The sequence below is a fragment of the Trachemys scripta genome, chromosome 11 (genome assembly GCF_013100865.1).
Source record: "Trachemys scripta elegans isolate TJP31775 chromosome 11, CAS_Tse_1.0, whole genome shotgun sequence".
Classification (NCBI taxonomy): Eukaryota; Metazoa; Chordata; order Testudines; family Emydidae; genus Trachemys; species Trachemys scripta.
In genome coordinates, this window is record NC_048308.1 from 60,837,232 (window position 1) to 60,858,992 (window position 21,761).

The 21,761-nt window shown below is 48.4% G+C and overlaps 1 pseudogene; it reads right to left on the reverse strand.

Annotated features, from left to right (window-relative positions):
• Positions 1-10,743: 10,743 nt before the first annotated feature.
• Positions 10,744-16,259, reverse strand: LOC117884999 (annotated as a pseudogene).
• Between the last annotated feature and the right edge of the window lie 5,502 nt (positions 16,260-21,761).

Genomic DNA, 21,761 nt, shown 5'->3' on the forward strand with positions numbered 1-21,761 from the left:
TGCCCTGTAACCAAAGCTTTTCCAGTTCCTGGCTTGGCCATTATCTACATGCCTGTAGTGACTTTGATTATTTCCCCCACAACCCACTAAACTACCCCCACACCCATAATAGTCCTCCCTCAACACAGCAAATCCAGGCATCCTGCCAAGAATCTGCCACACCCCTCTGCAAGGGTCACCCCTCCCCTTGCCCAGTTGCCTGTTATTGTAAACCCATTTGCAAAAGGACCCTGTCATGGGGCAGGTACACCCTGTCCCCCTCTTCATGGGGCAAGGGCATTGCATCCCATGGCTAAGTCCACCTGACTGGATCTGGCCACTAGGCCAGACTTCCCCAAGGGTAAGGGCAATGTAAGTACCCTCTCCCTCGGGGCTGTGTGGCCCAATGGCCAGAGTCAATACAGCTGCCCTCTCCCTCACGGCTGGGTGGACAGAGTCAATAGGTTTTCCCCTCCTCATTGGGCTGTGCAGCCTAGTGGCCAGAGTCAATATGGCTGCCTTCCCTGGCAGGGCTATGTGGTCTGGTGGCCTGTTGGGGGAGTGGGCCGCCACTCAGGCGTGGGTGGCAGCCAGGGTAGGGGAACCCGGACCCTCCCTACTCTACTGGGTCCCAGCCCAGGGCCCTGTCAGTGGCAAGTGTACTTGCCATTGGCTCAGTGGGGATCTGACTGAAAAACATCAACTTATTGCTCGGTTCTACAACCGGATCAGTGTATAGTCCCCTGGGCTACTTCCTAGCCTTTCTCCCAATGTGGCGGTCCAGGTGTCTCTGGGGTCTCTTGGTTCCTCAGCCTGTGCTGCTCTCAGCAGCTCCACCCTCCCTTGGGCATCTTCAGGTCTCCAGGTATCTGTCTGTGTATTGGTAGGTCTGGCTTCCGTGATCTGGGGCTTCAGCAGCTCATGGCTAGAGCCAGCAACATGCATCCTCCCTCTTCTGCAGTCTGCCCTGACTGACCTGAGCTGCTCCCTTTTATACTGCTGCTCCAGTTGGCGCATGCCCAGCAGGGGTGAGGGGGCGTGGCTTCCTCAGCCCACAGTGTATGGTTAACTCCTCCTCATCCAGTGCAGGGCAAGTATACCCTGTCACAGGCTGCATTCCCTCCAGGGCACCTTCCTGCAGCCAACCATACCCACAAATATAGAGGGGAGGCCTGCCTCAGTTTCCCCTTCATGTTGCCTTCTTTTCCACCACCGATCAGACCAGGGGTCAGCAACCTTTCAGAAGTGGTGTGCTGAGACTTCATTTATTCCTCTAATTTAAGGTTTTGCGTGCCAGTCATACATTTTAACGTTTTTAGAAGGTCTCTTTCCATAAGTCTATAATATATAACTAAACTATTTGTTGTATGTAAAGTAAATAAGGTTTTTAAAATGTTTAAGAAGCTTCATTTAAAATTAAATTAAAATGCAGAGCCGCCAGGACCGGTGGCCAGGACCCGGGCAGTGTTAGTGCCACTGAAAATCAGCTCGCGTGCCGCCTTTGGCATGCATGCCATAGGTTGCCTACCCCTGGATCAGACCAACAGCCATCTCACTTGCCTGGGAAAGGAATTAAGTCTCTCTCAGAGTCCACATCCAGCCCTACTTCTGGGCATAATGATTAGTACAATCTCAACCTTCAGCCAGTCCCTCAAAGTCAGACAGTTCTCAAGAGCCCAGAGTACAAGAGCTTAACACACTGCAGTTCTCCAGCCTCAGGCCAGCATTGCCCTCTCTGGGTCTCCCACCGGACAACAACCACGTTGATCCTCTGGGCTCAGCTTTCCCGGACTGAGCAGGTTCTTCCCCATTATCTAGGGGCCTCTGCACAAGCATTCCACTCAGCAGGGATCCCCCCTCTGGCCATTCCTCTCCATCAGCTCCCACCTACAGCACTCTCTCAGCAGCTTTCTCTAGGTCTTTTCCCCAGCAACTCTCCTCTGTCAGATCTCATGCAGCCCTTACCTGCTCCTTCCTGCTCCCCTTTTGTGCTCAGGTCTTTATAGAGGGCCAGTTCCGTTTATCAGGCCCCATTGGGAGGTGACTAGGTAGTCACAGGTGAACTGGACCCATTCCCTCTTAAAAGGCAAGTTGCCCCGTGACACCTATTATTATTATTACATTTGTGTTAAACCACTAAACTCCTAAGCTGGTCAAAGTGTCCCACAAACCCCTGGGCATCCACCCACAACTACTCCTGCACATAGCAACCCTCTGCCATCCTGACTATAGTCTTTCTACATCTCCCTCCCACAACCAGGGCCCTCTCCCTGTGCAAATCCAGCCCCTCACCACGGCTTTTGCCCCAGTGTGTGCTTGCTCCTTAAGAATGTTTGCTCGCTATATAATATTCAGCCACTAGAGGATTCTGTGTGCTGAGTAGAGCTCCAGGCAGGAAGTGGTACCTGGTAAACAAACATGTCAGGCTGGAGCTAGAGCAGCTGCTGGAATGTCTGTTTATTTGCTAGTTGTTTCCTCTCAATAAATCCTGGTGGCTCCATATACTATGACCTGGTGCGTCTCCTGCTGTGCGGGGCAGAGGGAGAGCGCAAGTGGTGAGGTTGCTAGTCTGAGTCTCAGGAGACTTGATTTCAATTCCTGCTCCACTACAGACTTCCTGCCTGACCGTGAGCAAGTCACTTGGTATCTCTGTGCCTCAGTTCCCCATCTGTAACACTCCCCTACCTCCAGGAGGTGCTGTGAGGATACATAGGTTAGAGACTGTGAGGTGCTCAGGTACTATGGGAATGGGGGCTGTAGAACTACCATGGATGGCCAGGATGTCCAGCGTTCAGAAGATGTGCTGCAGTCTGACATCCAGCTGACACACAGGGTTTGACAAGCTACCTCCCCCTCCCTGCTGCTGCTGCAGGTAAAGCCCCTTCAGGGATCTCCCCCGCATTCAGTCCCCGGGTACCCAGGCCTTTTACTACACAGTCAGAAATTATTCTTCCCGTCCTTCAGAAGCCTCTGCAACATGGAAGAATTTCCTAAATTGAGGGCAGGCCTCCCTGCTATTTCCCATGCTGCTGAATCTCTGGATCCGACGGCGGGCTGGACTCCTACGGTAGGAGAGAACAACCTGGGAAGGAACAGGGTGAAAAGCTGAGTGCTCAGATGCAACATGCAACCTGGAAATGACACCGGACTCTTTGTTGTACCCTGTCTTCCAGCAGCAGGCTTTCAAGGGTACCTTTATTTCGCTGATTACAAAATTAGTGTTGGGTTTAATGAGATCTCTCTTTTTATTTGTGCCTTTTCTCTTTTCTTCCTTCCTTTTGATGGTGTGACCATTTGCTCTCATCTGTCTCCATAGCAATATGCCTCCTTCTTCCCCCGCCCCCCAACACATCTTTCCAAGCCTCAGGTACTTGTGATGCTGTGGGGCTCAGGCCTGAACGCTAAAACCTTCTCAAATAATGTGGAGAAACAAATTGGTCCGTGTAAATAGGCCTGGTCTTCAAAGTACCATGATTTCCTGTGAAATTGGTCTCTGTTTCACTGCTCAGCAAGCTAAGTACTGTTTATATCGCTATTATGTGCAGCTACAGCGTACGTATTCATGTGTACAGCCTACGCTCTGCATACACACAGAGATATGCCTCCACTGAGGGCCTGACCCAAAGCCCTCGGAAGCAGATGGGAGTCTCGCCAACCATACCAATGGACTTTGGAGCTGGGCCAATGTCTGTGAAGTGAGTCACGGTCCGTTTTTAAACACTGAGGAACCCATTGGCCAGCTTCTCAGCTGGTGTAACTCAGCGTAGCTTCACAACTTCTATGGAACTGTGTTGATTTATTTTAGCTCATGGATCTGGCCCAGGGTTTCGTGAGCTTCTCAATTTACCTGGCCTTTCCTAAGCCTCAGGTTGTTCTTTGTTCACGCATCAAAATGTTTGCTCCAGTCTTTCTGCAACCCTGGTGCTAAAGAATTAAAGTGCACATGGAACCCCTCTCTCTGCCTTTGACATTCAGATCACAGCAAAGGTCTGACGGTTTAAGCCCAAAATAGCAAAGTAATTGTTTTGCCCTCGCCCCGTGGTAGCTAAGTGCTATGGCAGAGGTGGTGCTGTATGTCCTACGTAGGTGCTCAGTTGTCTGCAAACATGGGGAGGCTGGAAAGGCAGCCCTTTAATGTTATCTGAAGATAGCTCGATGGGGGTGGGGCTTACTTTTCTTTTTCTGGCAAGAGGATAAGTGCTCATTATTGTGGGGAAGGGGGTTCGTCATGCGGGCATTGTTGAGCTCCAGAGGCGTTAGCTTCAGTGCAGTTTGGCTGCAATGGGTGCATCGCAGTCAGAGTTTGCAGCGGAGTTGCAAGGTCCTTGGACACCTAAAGCCTTGAGAAGGGCATTGGTGTCTAGGAACAGCCCTTCAGATTCGTGCACAGATCCGTGGCGCCTCAACATAGGCTCTGGTGTCTCAGTGTGGCCGTTGGCCCATCAGGGTGGCACCATAATGCATTGGCACAATCCTCATTGACCCAGAGAAGTCCTTGGTGGGCCCTGGATGCATCAGTGTCTTGATGCATCAGCACCTTGATGCAGCCATACAGTGCTTCAAGGCTTGGGCATGTTGGTGCAATGCATTGGTTCTTGACACATCAGAGCACAGGAGGCATTCAATGGGACTGTCTGCATGAGTAAAGGTCTGAGGTTGGGCTTCTAGATGATAATCTCTAAGTGGAAGGAACCTGTTAGGCACCATGCACATCTTTGGCATTGCATAAACAATAAAGAACAGGATGCAATAGTTACTGTGGATGCAGATATTTTGTTTTGCACATTTTGCCATAGTACTCTGCAAAAGTCTTGTGCTGTGAGTAGCCAGACATCACAAAGAATACATTTGTAATGTTTCCCCCATCTAGCGATAGTTCTCTCTCTGGATCTGACCATGCCCACCAACAATCTTTGTGGTGAGCTTCTACAAAACTGAAGAGCCAAACATACATATAGACCTATCTGGGAAAGGAAGGTCAGTACCTAGGGCATTAACCTGGGACTCAGAGCTGGTTGAGTTCCTCCCTCTGTCCCAGCCTTCCTGTGTGACCGAGGGCAAGTTCGTTAGAGCAGCTGGCTGAAGCTGAACCCAAGCAAGACAGAGGTGATGCTGGTGGGCATAAGAAAGTATTTTGCATAGTTTGCAGCCACAGTGCTCTCTCCTTTGGCATCAGGTTCACATCCACGATTAGTCAATTCAGTCTGTGATCCAGGACTAGTCCTGGATTCCTCATGGGCACTGAGCTCTCACATAACAGCCGTGAGTGGTGCTTTATCATCTCTGTTTGGCTGGGAGACTCCATCCCATCTGGGTGAACAAACAAAACCAAAAAACCTACCACAACTAGTCACTCCAGGGCACGTGCTTGTCCCCGGTGGGAGAGGTGAGGGGACAAACAACATGTGTCAGATATTAGTCGCGTTGCATAATGGACTGCCGGACTGGACTGTGCTTGTCACAACAGTGACGAGCACAGTATGAAAACCGATATAGAACAGAAGCCATTTAGCCTCTCTGTGCTTCAGTTCCCCATCTGTGTAATGGGGATAATAGCACTGCCCTATCTCACCAGAGCTGTTCTGAGGGTAAATACATTACAGACTGTGCGGCAGCCAGAAACTTTGGTAATGGGGGTCATATAAGTACCTAAAAGAGACATCTCTCAGCTTTCTTAGATGGCCCTCAGAACCATATTATCTGAGTGTCTCTGGGTGCCATACACCTAATTTTCTACACTGGTTAAATTCAGCCTTCGCATTTTGCCAGAGTGATGTGAGGTACACTGGAATCATCAGTATCACTTTACCTCCAGTCTGGTTTCTTCAGACATTTCTCTTTTAGCACTGTGCTTCTCTGGGAGTCCACAGCCTACAAGCACCCTCTAGTGTGAACAATGTGTTAATACAGCGACAGGTAGCATAGCAAAAGTTACAAGGAAATGTATGTGTAAATAGTGTCTCAGATAAACACTGTGAATTCTCATGTCTGCGTCACCTTGCTACTCCTGGGCAGAGTGGGGGACTTAAAAGGAAAAAAGCCCTACAGCAGGAGGCTGATGGGGGTGGATTGATTGCTCCTTCCTGAGGACCTTGGTTAGCCTGGGACTACTGGGGCCGGAGAGAAGCAGAAAGACTCTAGCTAGAGGGCTATAGAGGACCCCTGGAATCAAGGGGAAGAAGGAATGTGGTTTGCCCTGATACAAGGGAAGAAGAAATAGTTACAGGCCTGAGTGTAAGGCTTCATTGGTACCCTGGACTAAAGGTGACTTAACTGGAGGTCTTGGATGCTGAGGCAGCCCACAGGACGCACTGGTTGGGTGGAGTTGTAGAAGCCCCAGAGGAAACTGGAAACAAAGCTGCTGCAACAACCCACTATGTTGTGAGGTGACGCTCTGAGACAGTGAGTTTTATTACAGTCTCCTGTCAGCCGCATTCGGCAACGGTTCATACAGTTATTCACTAGACTGTTTCCAAGGAGCAACATAACCACTTTGGCAGTGAATTTTTATGTGAATAGACATTTGCATAAGTTCTTGCACAGTTATCTGTAAAGCGCTTTGTGGGTCTGGAGATCATCCAGGCAGAGAAACAATACCGGGTGACTTAGGTGACCAATCACGCAGTGTCAATAACAAATTACCCATCGCCAATATTCAAAGCAATAGTTGGGGTGACCGTTCATGACAGTCCGTAGGCTGAATATTTTGGAATACTGAACGAATTCATCAAATTCTAAGCATGTCTGAATAATTTGTGAACAGAAAGAAGGTGGCTGAACTCATTGTGAGGGAGGCTGTGGGGTGAAAGTGCTGGAGTGGGACTCAGGAAACCTGGGTTGAATTCCTACCCCTACCACAGACTTAATGTGTGTTCTTGCTTGGACAAGTCACTTTAACTCCCTGGGCCTTAGTTTCCTGCAACAGGTTGGTCTGCCCCCTTTAAGGTCCAGAAGACTGGGGGCTAGTCAGCTCTGTTCCATTAGCCCCACCCTGCTACACCTGTGCAGGGTGTGAGGCTTAGAAGGAGGCAGTGGAAGCAAGGAGGGCAGGCAGGCAAAGTCTCCTGTGGCTAGTCCTGAGGAGAGAGGGCTGCCAGAGAGGAGGAGAGCCCTACACATGAGGGCTGGCTTGGCGGGGGGAGCAAGCAGGCTGCTCTGATGTGGGCAGAAATCTGGGCTCGGTCTAGGAACTGCCAGAGGCCTGTGGCCTGCCAGAGGCTTTGATGGGGGGAGTTATCATCCAGATGCTTGGATTGATTGGAGCTCAGGAGCCGGTGGTTAGACAGTGCGGTGGGCCATTGCTGCCGGGAGCTTGCCTGCAAGGAAGGGGGCTGAAGGCGGAGCCCACTGGGTCTGAAGACCCTTTTGCTATGATGGACTTGGACTGAGGGACTCTCTCATTCTGGAAGGGGTTGAACTCTCTCAAGGCTGGAGGGCCACGTCACCTCTACGGCTGGCGTAGGCTGAAGAGACTGGCGTGGAAGCTGAGCCCGAGCGTCTGCAATGCCCCCTGAGCCGTGAGAGGGTGTTCTGGAACGGGGAGTCGTGTAGCATTTCCCCTCTGTAAACTGGGGCTAATTCATTAAACCCCTGTTCTCCCACCTGTGTCGAGCTTGTCTGTTTACACTGAAAGCTCTTTGATGCTGGGGCTGTCCCTGATTATATGTGCATGAGCGGCACATACGACAATGAGGCCCCAGCAGTAACACTAGTGGGTTTCGATCACTGTAGGCTCTGTCAACGCAGCTTTACAGGGAAAATTCCATCAAGAAAATAAAACTGTCCTAAAAAGCGTGGACAAAGGAACAGGTACATTAACAAATCTCAATTGCTTCAGGGAATTTAGTGCCCGTGTAAACTGCAGGATTGACAGCCCTGGGTGCTGAGTGTATCCACAGAATGGGTACGTTGGGGTCCGAGCAGAGTGGGGTGTCCATGTAGTGCTCCACCCAGGATGCGTCTTCGCTCCAGAGTTAACCCAAGTGACCTGCCTTGGAGTTACTTCCCTCGCGTTAGCTCCTCATGTGAGAGCGTGGCCTGGCTACAGAATAATGGTTTAGTTGTGTTAGTTTGCGCGTCCACACTCCAGAGAGGCTGTGGCAGCAGCTGAAAAGGTGATCTCGCTCGAGGTCTGCCCTGCACCGCTGGTCATGCTAGCCACTCGCATCGCAGCATGAATGGAGGGGGTCTTGTGTGTTGCGGGATCGGTGGGGTTTGAGGAATGACTGAGTTACAATACTGGGAAGCTGTCCTCAAACTGTCTCAACTCATTCCAGAGGGGGCACCTCTGCAGGAGAGAAGAAAATTCAGCCCCCAGGACAATTCAAACCTTGCCCTCTCGATGAGACTGCCAGCTGGGGTGATGTACAATCCCTGTCTACGGGTCCATGGGCTCAGACCATCCACTCGTGTGTGTCTAGTTATGTCTAGAGTGCTCAGCATCCGAATATATCTTCATCCAGACCACTGAGGAAAAAGTGGTACCCACTTTCAACCTGGGATAGCCTCCGTGTCCCACTCCCAGGTGCCTGAGCCACCCAGCATCCCTTCTGGAGTAGTGAGTTAATGTAATGTTTAATGTGAGCTCCCCCAACATTGTTTTTTCTCTTTATTTGCTTAAAAACCTAAACAGAAAAAAAATCATTTCATTGGTGTTCGTGAACTGACATCCACACAGCCCTCAGGGGGCCGGCCATGCATAGATCCCAGCTGTCCCGGGGCATGCAAAACATCTGTTTACAGTAATCAGCTCTGATCTCGTGCTCTGTCCTGTGTTATCATTTACATCTGACCTCACCATATGGAAGAATCCAGCCACTCGCAAAACACAGATGTACTTGCAGCGGCCCAGTCAGGCAGCCTCCTTTTCCTGTGGAACAATGCAAGTTGTCAAGGGGGTGGAGAGGGAGTCTTTGGTGAGGATAAGGCTTGGGGATAGAACAGTAAGAGCAATGGCCGGTCATGCAGGATTCTGCTGAGAGACACCTGTAAGGCTATTGCTCAGGAAGTGAAGAGTGGGCGTGGTGCTGCTGAGCGATGGGAGGAAGGGAACTGAAGGGAAGGACCTAAGAAGTGGCAAAGGAGAAGTAAAGTGGCCCTTACGTTGCAGAGTGCCATGCAGAGATGGGCCCAGGCCTCCGAATTCAGAGTTGGATTTTAAGCTCCTTCGTGCTCCAAAACGTGAGGATGTTCTGATCAGAGGCGTTGGTTCAGGCCCTTGTCGACGGTGGGACCAGCTGCAGCGACTGGAACCGGGTTCTGCTACTCACCCCTCCTGAAAGATTGGGTGTATTCAGATCCAGAGCTTTGGTGCGACCTCTTCTCTGAGGCAGGCTGAATATTTAAGTCTTTTTCCCTGGAATTGTCAAAAAGGCCGAAAGGAGCGAAGTGTTCATATCCCACGGACTTCCAATGGTAGCTGGGCACCTGTCTCCCTTCAGCCCCTTTGAAAACCCCAGCCTTCATCTCTCTATGTCCAAGATTCCCTGCTGCATCTTTGTAAGAAGCTTTGAAAGCTAGGGATGAAAATCGTTACTTTTACTCATTCATCTTTCTATTTCATCCTCTCATCACTGCTGTTTGTAGCTGCTAGTCTCAGCAGTCGCACAGTGCTAGTGACCCATTCGGGAAAGGAACATAGGGTTCTTTCATCTGGCTGTGTTGGGTGTGAGCAAGAGCAGCTCACGTGCCTGGTGGTCTCCCTGGCTGACTTGTATTGACGGAGAAAGGATGTCTCTGTTCTGGGGGGATCTCCTGTGGATTTTAGCTGAGCGCAGTGATTCTTGTTGGGAAAATGTCTCGTTCTGACTCACAGGCCAAGGCGGAGAAGAAATGGCAAGGCTGTCATGGCTGCGTTAGAAAGCTCTCTGGGGTCATGACATGAAACACACAGAACATGCCATTCGAACTGAAATCCTGCCCCTTCCATAGGTGTTTAGGGCCTTATTCAGCCAAACTGCTGTGACTGCATTGTGCCGGGGGGCTGTGCACCCGCTGCATGCCACAGAGAAGTTCTCTCTGGGAGGCAGGGGTTTGGGACAGACTGAGGCAGGGCTGGCTGGAGAGAGAACAAGGGAGTGGCTCATGGGTCTGTACACAGACACACTGACCAGAACCCAGAGGAGAAGTGGCATGAAGGAGATGCAGATGTTACTACAACCTTGCGGTTGGGCTCAGTCACTGAGAGAGAAGGTTCCTTTTCCTTGGCCTACTAGAGAGAAATCCACTGATTCAAGCTCTCTTCAGGGGTCAAAGATTTTGTCCTAAATTAGATTTCCTGTGCTCAGGCAGGGACTACTCTGTGCTGCAATATCTACTGCCCCGGCTTTATTTGAGAGTCCCTTACACCACCTTCCTGTGTTCATTCTGCCAGGACCATGATTCTGAGAACTCCAGCAAAACACTCATGCATATGCTTACCTTAAAGCATGTGAGTAGCCCTATTGAAATCAATGGGACTTACGCATGTGGTTAAGTGCTTTGCTGGATTGGGGCCACAGCGCTTAGCACATTGCAGGATCTAGTCTGTAGTCCTCTGTGTGACAAGCTATCTCCCATCTAGGTCACCTGGAGGGTCTGTCACAGGCATGTTTTCAATGTAATAAATGCACAGGGTTTAAATATACAGATATTCCTTATGAGTGCTCACTCTTCACAACCCTCGTACCATTTGACATTGAGTTTAATAGTCATTTTAAAAGGAAACAAACCTTGCTAGACACCCACCCAGACTAGAACTGCTGCTGAAATGCCAGCGTGCTGGGTTTATTTTTCCACTGAAGCAGAATGGCAAGAACTCGGATAATGTCTGGAGCGAAAGTCTCTGTGGGGTGAGAGAGAGCAGAGTCTGCTGTTCAGGGCTCCTCGCTCGGTGAGGCGCCTGTGCTCCCCGGGTTCCAGCACGCGCTACTGCCGTCTGTGCTGTGGCTCTGCCAGTGCCTCTCAAGAACGTTACAGGAGCTGACGTTGTGGTATTGGAAGCAATCGTGGATTTCGCTGCTATCTCCTACATACTCCATCACTTGTCCCCTTAGAGCTTCTCTCTCATAAATCTTTATCTTGGAGCCTTTCTGCTGCAGTGGCGAAAAGAGAAGAGAGAATATAAAAAAGGTACCTGGACCTTTCCTGATACTTGGAAGCGATGCGGACCTGATCCAAAAGCCCATTGATATAAATGCAAAGACTCCCATTGATTTCAATGAGATTTGGATCAGGGTCTGGAGTCTTGGTAAGGAAACATCTGTCAAAAGAAGAATTTAAGTCAAAAGCAGTCTGGCCCAATGGGTAGGACACTGGAATGGGAGGCAGGAAACTTGGCTTCTTTTCTCAGGTCTGTGACTGACCTCCTGAGTGATTTTGGAGAAGTCATGCTCTGTGCCTCAGTTTCCCCATCTGGAAAATGGAAATGGTGAAACCCTCCTTAGTAAAGCACGTTGAGGTCTATGGATGTGAAGCATCATGTAAGAGTTAAGTGCTCTGATTACTATTATTAAGGTGATAAAAGAGGAAAGTAACTGAAGCACGAGAGATGTCTAAATATGACAAATGGGGGGAAACATCCATCAAATTCATTTTTTTCCCCCAGCTGAATCTGAGTTTGTGAAACTTCCATGAAATGAATCGAAAAAATGAAGATTCATTTTTGCGTGCAACATTTTCCACTATCTGAATGTCTGTGAAATTGAAAAGATCCTTTTGCTTAAAAAAAAAAAAAAAAAAAAAAATGGCAGTGGTGAACTTTCAACCTGAAATGAAAGCACGTGGTGAGGGTGGTGGATCCCAGGTCACAGAACAAATGAGTGTCAAATCTGAGATTAGAATGCATGAGTCCTGACTGTGAGCTCTGGTTAATCCACTAGATCCTAGGGAAATGCAGAGGCCTCACTGAGCCTCACTTTCTCCATCTGTAAAATGGAAATGCAGCACAAGAATGATGCAAGGGATAACCTAGGCATACAAGAATGATTCAAGGTCTAAAAATCACACCTTGCAATGGGAGACTTAAGATACTCTGTCCTTTTATCTCATCAAAGGTTAAAATTGTCTTGGTCAAGGTAGATATGTAACTATACACAGACAGGAGATATCTGATACTCAAGGGCTCTTTAATCTAGCAGACAAAGATTGTAAACTGAAGTCACTCTGAAGGTGGTGGCAGGGCTGGGAATGAAACCCAGGGGTACTGAGCCCCAATCTAGTGCTTTATCCATGAGACCACACTGCATTAAAGTCAGACAGGTGCATAAGTGCTTTGCTCCATAGAGATGAATTTAGGAATGTGCTTAAATGGTTTACTGAATCAGGGCCCTAGTTTGGAGTAAAGTGTGTCCCGTAAAATAGTCCATTATAGAATAACAGGAGTCACAGCCTTAAAGATTTCAGGCCTCCGTTCCATCTCTCTCTCAAAGATATATAATCTTTGCTCTAAGGAGAGGAACCTGATTAAATTTTTAGAGCCTTAATTCCTACAGGGGACTGGACTAGATAACCTTTGGAGGTCCCTTCCAGTCCTATTATTCTATAAGAAATCTTCCTTGAAAAATGTGTAACCTCTTTTCTGTGTGCTCCTATTTGCCGTGCGTCTGAGAAGTAAACTCAGGCACTTGTACAGGAAATGAACTGCTGTTTTATTGACACAGCTCTAGCAGTTGGCTTCCGAGAGTGTAAGTGTTTGATTTACCTCTCAATGAATTTTGTGTAGGAAACCGGTGATACTCCAGATGTCTCCTTCACTAGATAAATTCTACCATTGCTGATATAGATTGATCTTTAACAATCATTTGTATTGACGATGTTCTATTGATGACATTATTGTTCAAATACAATAAAAATATAGTTTAATGATACACCTCTACCCTGATATAACGCTGTCCACGGGAGCCAAAAAATCTTACCGCGTTATAGGTGAAACCGTGTTATATCGAACTTGCTATGATCTGCCGGAGTGCGCAGCCCCGCCCCCCTGGAGCACTGCTTTACCGTGTTATATCTGAATTCGTGTTATATCGGGTCCTGTTATATCAGGGTAGAGGTGTACAAAAACCCCCAGCTCTTATCCACTCTGAAAGACCTCATGGAGTATAATACCACAGCTACAAAGGAAGTGGGACTTGCTTATAATTGATGACAGAAGTGATGATTTTTATTCAGACTATTTGAAAGTCTTTGGGCCAGCCAGTGTATCCAGCCCTTTGATTTGTTTATTTTTTCATTAACATCTATTTAACAACAATGCAAAAAAAAGCTCTCTTTGTTAGGAATTCAGCTCCAACATCTCTTCAGTTAAGGGCAAGAGAGCTCCCAACTCACATTTCTGAGTCACCCAAGGCATGGTGAAAAATGAAACAAGACTCAACATTCCCAGTATTTCTGGGGGGAGGGAAGGGGGAAGGCATGGGGAAAAAAAACCTTCAGGGCTCCTTTATGGACCATAAAGTAGCACAAAAGGGCACAAACCCATTCCCCCTTCCCCCTCGGTTTGCATGTCACCTTTAAAGGGAGACACCTTTATACAAGCCTAAATAGATGTGCAACTCACGAGTTCAGTGGGCTACATCACCAGTTAGCAGGGGAGAGGCTGGAGTGCTGTACATTCATACCCCAGCTTGCTGTACACTATGTGTTTGCCCCAAAAGCTACTATTGCTGTTACCTAATGGAGTTGCTCCTTTAGTTTAAGGGTAGAAGGTCATTCTCTTAGTGGTGAAGGTTCCGAGTTCAGTCCCTGCTGTTACTAGAGAGGGGACAGTATTGATCTATTTAAACAAGCTGTTCCAGCCCTAAAACTTTGTTATGAACTAATGCAGTGACAGACCCAGCATTCCTACAAGAGCCCTTCTGCTCAGTCTGTGTGTGGTGTGGGTGTAGGAGTAGTAGATCCCCACAATCAGCCGGGGTAGTTAAAGCAGCACAACTTGTTTGTGTAGAGATCCTAATACGACCCCCTGCTAGGAAGTTATCCTGCTACTCGGTGGAAATTCATCTCCATCCTGTCACCCCTAGTTATATTCCTCTTCTACCACCAAAACTAAGTCCTCTCCCCACCCGATGTTTCTAATATTTGTACAGCATTCTCATGCGCTCCTTACCCTTAGCCCTTGCTTCACTCGGCGTAAGTAGCTCTTTGCAGTTTTCCTCGCATATTAATCCGTCCTGCTCCCAGATCATTTTTATTGCACACCTCTGGACTCCCTCCAGTTTCTTGCTCTGGTCCTGATCCTACCTCATTGACTTCACTGGAGCTTGGTCACTGAAGTCAATGGCGTCAGGACGGAGCCCCATCTGACTGGGAATCCGGGGACAACAGCCCTGTGGGTTCTGGCGCACTGCACTTGTGTTGTTACTTTCAGTTCTGTTCTGATGAGGTTGATTCCTTCAGCAGAATCTGAGGTCCTGGGAAGTCCCCTGGTGTCTTTTACTAGAAGGGACTAGTCCTGCAAACACTCCCGAGCATAGCGCTTGCTGCTGTGCATGGTCCCACTGCAGTAAATGCAGAGCAATGCACCTGGTATGAAGGGCTTGATTGTTCCCTAGGCTGCAAAGGGGGGTAAGGGCTAGTACGATCCTCTTAGACTGGAGCTCAGGGGAAAGGACTGTCTTGGCTCTGCCCCCTACCCCATACCGAACAGCAGAACTGGACAGGCCTGAGGGGAGCAAGCTCCATCCCCAGAAGGGTGGTACTAAGTTACACCACCCCCCGTCTAGCTAGGAGGAAGCAGGAAAGGTACTTCTCTTTGGGTGGTGCAGCTATGTACTGTCCCTTACATGGGCTGAACCCAAAGGCTCCATCTCGCCCCACGTCCTCAGTTCTTAGTAAGCCTATCCTTGCATTTTAAGTCACCTTTTCAATACTCTTATAAGGGGGTGCTCTAGGTTCTGGCCTGGAGTAAGTTAGAGCAGCCCCAGGGCTGTAATTTATACCCTATGGGTCATGGGAAACAGAGAGTAGCAGGAGCACAGTGTGCTTCAATACACCCCATTCTTCTCTCAGGAATGCTCCCTGATCCCCTCTCTACATCTTCAGCCCATTCCTAACATGCACTGGGGACCAGGAAGGGAGCAGAGGTAGAACCCCACAGCCATTCAGAACGAATGTTCATGAGAGCAGGTTCCAGTCAACCAATGCACATGTAGTCACCTGGGACTCAGTGGCACCCACACTTCTTTCATTCCTCTAGCTACACAAAACTATTACGCACTGTTGAAGCCAACAGGTGGCCAACAGCCCTGTGCAATTTATTGCTCAGGTATGTTGTAATTGGTTTATACCAGGATCATCCTCACAACTGGCTTCCTTCTGGAAAGCCAGGCCCACATACAGATTTCACTGTACTCTGTAATGTATTAGTCTGAGATCCTGCCTAATTCTCTGATAGAATTACTACTGTTTGAAATAAAGGACAGCTGACTTACTGATGTGATAACATGGCAGGACTTGATGGAATCATTGAGGCCCATCCATTGCTGGAAGTCAGAATATTCACCCTTGTTGAGGAAGTACTGCTGTCCCATGTAATTGGGTTGTTCATAGATCATGAAGCAGCCACTTTCTACCCGGATGGAGTTACAGCGGCTCAGCTGGACCTGCAGATCAGGACAGTCACTGGTGCTTTCATAGGAGTGGCCCTGGAAGTTCTTGTCCTCATAGAAGATGATCTAGAGAAAGGGGATAGACCATCAGAGCTGTGTTACAGAGAATTCTGCATGGGTTGGACCATCGTGGTGTTAGCTGGCTGTAGTGCCTTGCTTTGGTTCAGCTCATGTTGATATTGCTCACTGTGATGAAGAGTCATTGGTTTGGTAGGTAGCTAATATTGGACATGGCTTCAAATATGGTCCCTCCATGTCAGTGGAGGCAGGTAGAGAATAGGTGACCAGTGCTTAATTTGTGCCATGGCTTGCCAGGGCTGAGCCCCGGCACCTCTAGGCTTGGTAGTTCATAGTCCCAGCACCTCTGGACTTGCTGCATCAGTTATGAATGTAAAAAAATTGTTTGAGCTCCAGCAACTAATTGTTGAGCACCGACACCTCTTTCATTACAATTAAACACTGTAAGTGACCCTCTGGAGAAAGGAACAGACCACATTACCATGTATTAATAACAATCCTTGGCTGGTTGACTGACAGGATAGGATCAGTGTTGGGTAACTCCGGTGGGAGGTAGGGTTTGTGTGTGTGTGTGTGTGGGGGGGGGGAACAGTCATCAGCTATCAAAAGGGGCTTTAAAAAGTGTGTGTGTGGTGGGAGGGGAATGAAAATATAATAAAAAATTACCTTTGCCATCCTGACAAACCACCTGACTGACTTTCTCTTCTGCAGTTACTACACTGATAGCTTAATGGAGCTTAAATACCCAAGCTGGAAGCCCTTCGTCTGCATATTGCATTGTCATTTGGCTTTGGCCACTTCCTTTCATTGGGAGCTCAGGTTCATTCCTATGTGCTTCCACATTCTGCCTCTTTCTATTCACCACAGATTTGTTTTCTAGTTCTTTTTGCCTTTGAATAGTCATTGTGTATCTGGAGCTCGGTAATCCTGCTATAGATGGAATTGGTTGGTCAGCAAGTGGAGTTAAGAGAGAGAAACAGAGAGGGTTGTGAAAGGGTAAGGATTTAAGACAGAGCAGTAATAGACAAGGGTGAAAAAACCCTCCATGATGGTTACAAGGTAAAGTAGATTAGAACCCGTTCCAAGATATATTTTAGAAACACCATAATTCACACATTAAACACATTAGTGCAGTAAGTTGCTGGCTAAGCAAAGCTTATGTTGTATGTAGAGACAGTTCATATCTGGGCCTAACAAATTCCGAAGCTCAGGAGTGTTTGGATCAAGGGTTTTGATAATACAGATGTTCAAAATTCTGACTGAGGTTCACGGCAGATTTCAAAAGCCCCCAAAGCCTGGGGTATTTAAATCTGGGGTTTTGGTTTAGATCCCATGTCTAATGACTTAATTATTAGCACAATATTCACTATGACATTAAAAAGGCCTGAAATGTGATTAGTATAATTAGGAGTGAACATCTGTCTTTCTTAACTTTCCCAACATGCTAATGCCTCTATTATACCTGTTAATAAAAGTGAAACAACTGTTATAAATGATCAAGGTTATGGTGAAAAATGCATGAGCTAGTTAAGACAAAAATTTTTCTAGGGAGTCCACATATAGAGAGAGAGAGATTGAAAACTATTCCCAAGAGAATCAGACAATTCTCAAGCTCCCAGAGCAAGATGCTGATATTTATTTCCAGGCGCATTTGTTTGGCCAGAGAAATAAATGTAATAAATTCTCACTGGAGGTTATGAAAAATTAGGGGAAATTTTTTGTTTTCTAGAATGGCCAGATTCTCTGATTTAAAGCAGAGTAAAACCAGTGCTGTGGGATTTTGATTGTTGTTCCTTACATTTTCCTAATCTCATGAAATCATATATATCATTCCATTCTTCTATCAGGGAAACCCACAGATCCATGAAAATGGGTCTTCCTCTGCTGGCACCTCCTGGGAGGCAGACCCAGACCAGTCAGTCAAAGTAGAGAGGGCGTGACCACACCTGTGGAGATTCAACTAGTTTGTGATACTTCCAAAGCTACTTCATAAACCTAATTCCTTGAACCATTAACCAACAGGTTAGTGACCCTACCCAAAAATACACATAAACATGTTCCTACTACAGCAGGGGTGGCCAACCTGTGGCTCCGGAGCCACATGCGGCTCTTCAGAAGCTAATATGTGGCTCCTTGTATAGGCACCGACTCCGGGACTGGAGCTACAGGTGCCAACTTTCCAATGTGCCAGGGGGTGTTCACTGCTCAACCCCTAGTTCTGCCACAGGCCCTGCCCCCACTCCACCCCTTCCTGCCCCCTCCCCTGAGCCTGTCATGCCCTCACTCCTCCCCTTGTCCCCCTGAGCCTCCTGCACGCCACAAAACAGCTGATCGGGAGGTGCAGGGAGGGAGGGGGAGGCACTGATCGGCAGGGCTGCTGGTGGGTGGGAGGCACTGGTAGCGGGGGTGTGTGTGGAGCTGATGGGGGCTGCTGACATATTACTGTGGCTCTTTGGCAATGTACATTGGTAAATTCTGGCTCCTTCTCTGGCTCAGGTTGGCCACCCCTGTACTACAGAGTAACTTCAAGTTCCACCCCAGTTACCAGCAGACAGAGATATACTGTGTACCAAAGAGAGAAAGGAGTAGAGATGCAATACTGTAGTCCTTCCCTCAGAATAGGAATATTTGTGCCAGATGGGATGGATCTGCAGACTTTCCTGCTAGAAGAAAGGAAATTTCCAGGTAAGTTGAGATAAATTCCTATTTTTCTTTGCAAGGAAAGCCCACCGATCCAGGACAATGAGATATCCCATAGCAGTGTGTAACCCGGCGAGGAAACAAAGGATGAATAGCCATCTGCAATGTGAAGGAGATAGATTTTCTATTTTATATGGGTGAGCACAGCTTGAGGAATCATCCTTCCAAAGGCAGGGCCTGATCAGGCCTGCACACTTAATTTTTGAAGGTGTGGACAGATGACCAAGTGTCCACCCAACATCTCTCTTTGTATGTTACCCTTCAGACCAAGAGGCTGCCCTGGTTCTGAATGAATGGACAAGAAAGTTTGAGATGAAGAAAGGTTTCCGGATTTGTGAATTTCTGAAATGGACCATGGACATCTACTCATTGAAGCTTTTTGTCCTTTGTTTTTGTTTTTTTCCCCCTCTCATTTGAAGATGGACAGATGGTTACAGAGCAAACGGAGCTAAAGATTTTCTGGATTGCTTTGTAATTCGATGTAGATTTTTAGAGCTCGCCAGACATCCAGAGCATGTCAGGGCTTTTCAGAAGGTGTCTTGTATGTGAACAAAAGGAGAGAAGAACAAATTCTTGTTACCTGCAGAACATAGTGTTTATCTGGGGGACACAGGCTGCGTTAGCGCTTAGCACAACTTTGCTACCAGGAGAGGTGCAATACTGCTGTTCTGCTGATAAGGGGGAGTTCCCTGTGTTGTGTAGGGTTGACAAATAAGGCAGCCAAGAGACGGTCTGATGTCCAGATGAAATTGAATCCTGTGCTCATTGCTCCTAGATTTTAGGTCAGAAGGGACCATCGTGATCCTCTAGTCTGACTTCCTGCACATTGGAGGCCCCAGAACCTCACCCACCCCCTCCTGTAATAGACCCCTAACCTCTGTCTCTATGGAAATGGCTGCCCTTCGGCATTTGAGAGTCTGGGGCTTTAAACTCATATTAAGACCTTGCTGGGAGAATTCCAAAATATACATGTCACAGGCAGCTTGGAGGGCCAAGTGGCCTAGTGGTTAGAGCGCATGGCTCTCAGTCCCCTGCTTGGTTGAGGAGCCTCAGTTTTTAAGGCCAGGGGGACAGGCTAGTGCTCCTTCCCCTAGGGTAGGAAGGTGGTTAGCTGCTGCCTTTTCGCCAGTCAGCCCCAAACTGAGCCTGGCTCTCTTCTTTCCTCCCTGCCCCTGGCCTGGCATTGGCCGCAGGTATAGTGGGGTGGGGCTAACTGGGCCCAAAAGCTCTCTTTAACCCCTGCTGATTCTGGCATCCTGTGGCCCTTTGAGTAGCTACTTTCTAGCCACCGAGAGAGGGAATGTGGAGACTCCTTTTGGTACCAGCACTAGAGGAGGACAGGGAGGATGGGTCCCATGGGTTCAGGGAAATGAGAAACTTCTGGAGAGGACACATGTGGAATCTAACCCAGTGCAGCGTATTGATGTAGGAGACCAACATTCTGATCAGAAACATCAGAGCCCTGATAGATATGACGGGAGAACTGTCTGTGCGTTGCAGTCACTGGTGTCCTGAATCCTTGCATGCCGTGTTGTGCTCATCCACATGTAGCCATGGCTGGGGAGGAGGCAGAGAGCCCTACCTGCACAGGTGGGAAAAGGGAAGAGCTATTCCCAGTTGCCAGGGGGTTGGGAGGAGTGCAGTTAGTATAAACATCCCTATATGGGAAGGTTTTAATGAGCAAATCAACTGACGAGAGGAAAGAGGGAGTGAAAATGGTGACTGAACAGGGCTATAAGGAACCTTGGAAACATACTTCCATCCGCTCCTGTAGCTGCCTCCAACAGCCCATAAACAGTCATGTTGGTACACATTTAGAACCTGGAATAAAGGTCCCTAAGCCCCCCTGAACCTGCATAAATGAGATGGACTGGTTAAATATACCACCAAAGCTTCTCAGCTGAGGTCTCCTCATAGCATTTCCTGTCACCGCTTGGCTTCCCAGCTGGATCTCTGGCATATTGAGAAGGTCCGAAATGCCTCAAGACCTCTCCTCTGGTCTAGTTCTGGAGGTGTTTGGAACTCTGGCAGTGAGGGGGACCTGGCCAGTGACCCAGACTTGTGGGGGAGGGGTAGAAATGAGGGGAAGAGGCCGGGTAAGTTCCCTGGGACCTAATGATTTACTTATTATCCATGGAATCAAACCCAGTTTGCTGGAAACGTGGATCATTTTATATTGAGTAACCCTTCTCATAACTGGATTATTATGTAAAGGAGGGTTAAAGCTAGGACCATCTTTTTGTTCCGTGTAGCACAATGGGGTGCTGGTCTGTAACTGGGGCTCCTAGGAATAAAGCATAATATTCGGAGGTGGGCCTGAATCAAAATATTACATCTGAACAAACCCAAACTCCAATCTGCACTTTGCAGCTCAGAACCGCCTCTGCCTGTGCTGGGCCCAAATCACCCTGGAGATACACCAGGGATTAAGTTGTTCCTTTTTTTCTAATTACACTGTTGGTGTTTTGCCTGTAGGTTTTGTTTTTGTTTAAATTGTGGTCTTGGTTGTAAGCTACTAATCAAGTCAAACATGATGAACATTGCCATTGTAATCAGCCCTTATTGGGGTCACTGGTGCAAGGCATTCAGTAGCTCTTAGTGAATGGGTGGGTTACAGCACTCAGCCGAGGCTCTAGGGTAGGGCAGACTGTAGGGGTTGAAGCCCAGATCTGTTGGCATGCCCATGAGAGAGTGTGGAGCCAGAAGGGTTTCCTAGGTTTCAAACTCAGGAGCTGAGGGGTGGAAGGGGGCTAAACGTTCAGCAGTGGGGAGATCGAGTTTGGGGTGGTCCCTGGGAAGAAGCAGGCTGCATGTGGCTGTGAGTCCAGCAAGGCCGGCCTTAGGGAAAATGACAAACTTTCTTTGGTGCCCTTCAAGTCTTGCCCCCCAAGCAGCAGGCGGCCACTTACCAGGCAGAGCAGCAGACCTGTGGAGCTGTGGCGGGATTGCAGGTGTCATGCTACCAGGAGGACGGAGAGGGGATGCATGTGAGCGCCTGCCTCCTGCCCCGCAGCCCCCTTTATCCCCTCTCCCCGCCTCCCGGATGGGCACGGCCCTTCTGCAGCCTCTTGATCACAGCGCCTCCCACAGCACCCTGGGTGATCACCCACGTCACCCACCTGTAAGGCTGGCCCTGAAGTCTGGTGAACCCTGAGAGAAACAGCGGGCTGGAAAACAGCCGCTTCTTGGGGCAGGACATGGGTGCCTTCCCGGTGTGCAGTTCATACCCAGACTGTTCAGGGAAATGGGATGTGTGTACATTTTGTAAATGGACAAGTTACATAAAGAAACTATCCTGGCCCCATGTCACCGATTTCTCATCCAAGTGGAAACTACCCTGCAAGGCCCCGTATTTCCGCTACGGCTTGGCCAAAGAGGCAACGATGTCAAAGCTTTACCAGTAGTTAACAAAATAGCTCACAATTTCACTTCATAATCTGAAAGCCCCCAACTTCTGAAGCCTTATCCCAATGTGTA